At 38.6% G+C, this 5,926-nt stretch overlaps 1 pseudogene; it reads left to right on the plus strand.

Annotated features, from left to right (window-relative positions):
• Nucleotides 1-2,580: 2,580 nt before the first annotated feature.
• LOC102414303 lies at nt 2,581-3,791 on the plus strand (annotated as a pseudogene).
• Nucleotides 3,792-5,926: the final 2,135 nt, after the last annotated feature.

Genomic DNA, 5,926 nt, shown 5'->3' on the forward strand with positions numbered 1-5,926 from the left:
TGGCATCACTGACTCGATGGACAAGAGTTTGGGTGAACTCCAGGAGTTGGTGATGGACAGGGATGCCTGGAGTGCTGCAATTCATGGGGTCACAAAGAATTGGACACAACTGAGTGACTAAACTGAAATGTTCTCTACAGCCTGGAACAAACAGAGAGAATCACAGAGTTACGTAGAGAAGAGAAGGTGGGGGTGGGGAGGAGATACAGGTGACCTGGGAGAAAAAAGGATGAGACAAAAGGGGAGAGAGCAATCAAGCCAGTATTTATATCCCTGAGTGAAAATGGATATTGAAAATTAGATTCTTAAAGCTACAAAATTGAAAATTACCAAACAGCAAAGATTAAAAATCTAGAGAAGGGGTTAGACTCTCAAAAATACTATATTAAAAATACAAAACAAAATCAATCACAAAAATTATAAAAATATATATATGAAATTTTCTTTGAAAATAGGGTCTTTTTTTTTTTTTTTTTTTTTTTTTTGCAGGGTAATAGTAGGTTATAATGTTCAAACTATCACACAATTGCATCCATCTCACATGCTAGTAAAGTGATGCTTAAAATTATCCAAGCCAGGCTTCAGCAATACGTGAATGGTGAACTCCAGATGTTCAAGCTGGCTTTAGAAAAGACAGAGGAATCAGAGATCACTGCCAAATTGCCAACATCCGCTGGATCATGGAAAAAGCAAGAGAGTTCCAGAAAAAACATCATGTCTGCTTTATTCACTATGCCAAAGCCTTTGACTGTGTGGATCACAATAAACTGTGGAAAATTCTGAAAGAGATGGGAATAAAGACCACCTGACCTGCCTCTTGAGAAACCTGTATGCAGGTCAGAAAGCAACAGTTAGAACTGGACATGGAACAACAGACTGGTTCCAAATAGGAAAAGGCATGTGTCAAGGCTGTATATTGTCACCCTGCTTACTTAACTTATATGCAGAGTACATCATGAGAAACGCTGGGCTGGATGAAGCACAAGCTGGAATCAAGACTGCCGGGAGAAATATCAATAACCTCAGATATGCAGATGACACTACCCTTATGGCAGAAAGTGAAGAACTAAAGAGCCTCTTGATGAAAGTGAAAGAGGAGAGTGAAAATGTTGGCTTAAAGCTCAACATTAAGAAAACTAAGATCATGGCATCCAGTCCCACCACTTCATGGCAAATAGATGGAGAAACAGTGGACACAGTGGCTGACTTTATTTTTCTGGGTTCCGAAATTACTGCAGATGGTGATTGAAGCCATGAAATTAAAAGACACTTACTCCTTGGAAGGAAATTTATGACCAACATATACAGCATATTGAAAAGCAGAGACATTACTTTGCCAACAAAGTTCTGTCTAGTCAAGGCTATGGTTTTCCCAGTGGTCATGTATGGATGTGAGAGTTGGACTATAAAGAAAGCTGAGTGCCAAAGAGTTGATGCTTTTGAACTGTGGTATTGGAAAAGACTCTTGAGAGTCCCTTGGACTGCAAGGAGATCCAACCAGTCCATCCTAAGGGAGATCAGTCCTGGGTGTTCATTGGAAGGACTGATGTTGAAGCTGAAACTCCAATACTTTGTCCACTTCATGTGAAGCGCTGACTCATTTGAAAAGACCCTGATGCTGGGAAAGATTGAGGGCAAGAGGAGAAGAGGACGACAGAGGATAAGATGGTTGGATGGCATCACCAACTCAATGGACATGGGTTTGGGTGAACTCCGGGAGTTGGTGATGGACAGGGAGGCCTGGCGTGCTGTAGTTCATGGGGTTGCAGGGTCAGACATGACTGAGGGACTGAAGCAAACTGAACTGAACTGCGTAGGTGAGAAAAATGAAAATTCAAGGAGTAATAAAGAACTTAAACTTTTAAAAAAATTATTAAAAAGTAATAATAGTAAAAATATAGCTAGAAATTTCTCTGGAGCTGTTGTGGGCAGTGTGAGGTCAATTCCGTTTCAGATTGTTCCTTGTTTCAGCTTGCACTTGTTCTCAAGGTCTATAGACCCCTCCAATGCTTTGTCAATGTTAATGACAGGGTTTTAATCTTTGCACCTGTCACTTCCATAGCGGTTCCCTTTTCTTTGTTTATTTTGGCTTCTTCTGTTTGCAAGTCTTTTTGGCATCTAATTTCTGCCCTGACACAATGGGGCAAAGATAGTCACTTATTCAGGCTCACTTGTTCAGTTGTGTTGTTGGGAGGGAGGCACACTGCAAACAAATATCACTGGTGTGTGTAGGAAGTGCTCACAATGTATGGACCACACTCGGTTTGCCCCAGCTCACAGCAGTGTGTGCTTTCTGGGTCTATACTTCTCAGGCTCCAGGGTGCTCTGCACAGCACTATTCAAAATGGGCCCTGAATTTCATGCACTTCCCAGTTCTAAGCCACTCAGGCTCAGGTTCTTGAGTACTCTGCAAGGTCACAGACTCAGTTGGGCGTGCGTTTTGTGCTCTTCTGAGGTCTGAGCAGTTCAAGTGACCAGGTGCTTGGCGAGTGCACTGTCCCAGGTGGGCCATGCATCTTAATCACCTCCCTGGCCCGGCCTCTCAGTTTCCCGGGTGTGACACGAGAGATCGTCTCAGGCATGCCATGTGTCTCCTCTGGGGAGCTGATCTCAGGTTGTTACCCCCCTGGCAGATATGGTTAGTAGCTAGAAACCTGCTCATAGTTTGGTGGAGGATGCCGGTCTCTGGGGCCGAGATTGATGAATTTGTGGGGGAAAAAGTGGTCTCCCCGTCCTATTCCTCTGCCATCTTATGACCACGCCTCAGAAATGTCATCTTTTTGAAGTGAATGATGTCATTGGTAGAAACACTGAAGCAATGACTCTCATCTTCTAAGACACAAATCCATGATATTAAAAATTTCTTTTTTTCCAAGTTAGTCCAGTTAATGTTTTCTTCTACTTTGAAATATAAAAAACAGTTTTACACTTTTCTTCAAGGCTTTTATGTTGGTGAAAAAATCAGGATTACTTTTTAAGTTCTATCATTTGGAAAACAAGTCAAATATTCATGATGCACTTTTACCATTGATGCAATTTTAATTTTGACATTAGGTGATTTTTTTTTTTTTTTTTTTTTTTTTGCCGCATGCATTAGTAAGAATTTTTCCACAGAAGAATGGTTGGTCCTTATGCAGCTCATTAATGTCAGTGCTTAAAACAAAATGAAAGGGTAGGAACTTTATCATGTTTTCCATTTGTGATATTTTCCTTGTTATATCAGGAACTGATAGAGAAATAGCAGATACATATAATGTCAATGAAACACCACATTTTCTTTAATTTCTATCAATAAGAAACTCTTTGAGCATAATGTACCTTATATGACACCTCAAAATAGTTTAATGTAAAATGACTTTATAACCTGACATAACACTTACATTAATGCATAAAATTATCAAGGAAAGAGAAAAGTGGTTTTTTGATGACTATTTCCTGGAGAAACAAAACTAATACAAATAAAAATTTCATAATTTGTACTCCAAATAAATATCAAAATAATAAGCTTGGAGGACTTGTACTTCCTTAGAGAAATTAAGACTTTCTTTAAAATAGCTAAAATATAGCAGTTGAAATCATATACATTGGCACTTGGTGGTGGCCACAGTGCAGACCAGACTTTAATTGCTGGCAGCTTGCTCCACACCTTCTGCAACCATGTCTGACAAACCTGATATGGCTGACATTGTGCAGTTCGATAAATCAGATTGAAGAAAACAGAAACGCAAGAGAAAAATCCATTGCCTTCAAAAGAAATGATTGAACAGGAGAAGCAAGCAGGCGAGTTATAATGAAGCATGCACCGCCAGTATGCACTGTACATTCCACAAGCATTGCCTTCTTATTTTACTTCTTTTAGCTGTGTAATTTTGTAAGATGCAAAGAGGTTGGATCGAGATTAAAAGACTGTGCTACTCCTTTTCACATCAAAGAATGGAGAACTCCTGACAATGTAGGCCCACGCCTGCCTCTCCCATTTGCCTGTGTGGCTGACAGGGAAGGAAAAGAATTTGCATGTTGGTGAAGGAGGCAGCTGGGTGGGACAACAGTGAAATCTAGAGTACAAAGCTGGTTCTAGGTGTTCTGCGGGCTGTAAAATGCAGTTTAATCCGAGTGCTATTTTTGTTGTTGTTGTTGTTGTTCAAATGATTTTAATGATTGGAATGCACATTTTTTATGCAAATAAAAAGTTTTAAAACCTGAAAAAAAATACACATCATAAAAATTATTTTATTTCATTTTGATCAATAAGTAATCTTCCTATATTTATCATTATCAGAAGTGCCAGACATTAAAAAAAGATAACTTTTTAGAACTTTATTAGACCATTTTAGATTTCTCAGAATGACAACGATTATACAGTTTTTAAAAAGTGCTTGCATCAAATAGTCTGTTGTTGCTTTATCAGCTTTTACTTTTACACATGGCATTTCTTCAATTGCTAATGTGCTTTTGGCAAATATGTACAAATGATTTTCTCTAATGGTATGAGCATTGGGATTTTAATATTCCAAAATTAGTTTAAGTATTTCCTTTACAGACTAGACACCACCCTTATGGCAGAAAGTGAAGAGGAACTAAAAAGCCTCTTGATGAAAGTGAAAGCGGAGAATGAAAAAGTTGGCTTAAAGCTCAACATTCAGAAAACGAAGATCGTGGCATCTGGTCCCATCACTTCATGGGAAATAGATGGGGAAACAGTGGAAACAGTGTCAGACTTTATTTTTCTGGCCTCCAAAATCACTGCAGATGGTGACTGCAGCCATGAAATTAAAAGATGCTTACTCCTTGGAAGGAAAGTTATGATCAACCTAGATAGCATATTCAAAAGCAGAGACATTACTTTGCCAACAAAGGTCCGTGTAGTCAAGGATATGGTTTTTCCAGTGGTCATATATGGATGTGAGAGTTAGACTGTGAAGAAAGCTGAGCACCGAAGAATTGATGCTTTTGAACTGTGGTGTTGGAGAAGATTCTTGAGAGTCCCTTGGACTGCAAGGAGATCCAACCAGTCCATTCTGAAGGAGATCAGCCCTGGGATTTCTTTGGAAGGAATGATGCTAAAGCTGAAACTCCAGTACTTTGGCCACCTCATGCGAAGAGTTGACTCATTGAAAAAGACCCTGATGCTGGGAGGGATTGGGGGCAGGAGGAGAAGGGGACGACAGAGGATGAGATGGCTGGATGGCATCACTGACTCAATGGATGTGAGTCTGGGTGAACTCCGGGAGTTGGTGATGGACAGGGAGGCCTGGTATGCTGAGATTCATGGGGTCACAAAGAGTCGGACACGACTGAGTGACTGAACTGAACTGATTGCACTTTCATCTAGAGAAAAGTTTTTTCTCTAGGATTTATAAATGTAGGTTATCTTGATGTATCCTTTACATATTATAGGAAAAAAATAATATAGGCAGACCAGTATTTAAATTAATTTCTTTTAATTTTAGTTAATTTGATGAATTATTTATTTTATAAACCCATGAGTCTTTTTTTCTTCCAACTCTAGTAGTACAGTGTTGGGATCAACATATTCACAGAAGATGTATTAACTGAGTACATTTTTTAGATACTTATTTTAATTACATTGTTGTCATTTGTCATACCTGGATTCTGAATCCTTTAAGACTATTACATCTTCTAAAATGATAATAATTTTTCAACAATCTGATTTTCAAATTAGTATAAAGATAATATGGTACGTTTATGTACAAGTCATTACTGTTACTTATTTAAATTATAGTCATACCTTCATTTTATTGGTTTCACGTTTTCATGCTTTGCAGATTTGCCTCTTTTTTATTCCACATTAAAGCCTCATCAAAATTCTATGTCAAGCAAATCTATAGGCATCATTTTTCTAATAGTATTTGTTGACTTCCTGTCTGTGACTCACATTTTGGTAGTTTTCACAGTATTTAAACCT

Source organism: Bubalus bubalis, chromosome 1 (assembly GCF_019923935.1).
Source record: "Bubalus bubalis isolate 160015118507 breed Murrah chromosome 1, NDDB_SH_1, whole genome shotgun sequence".
Classification (NCBI taxonomy): domain Eukaryota; kingdom Metazoa; phylum Chordata; class Mammalia; order Artiodactyla; family Bovidae; genus Bubalus; species Bubalus bubalis.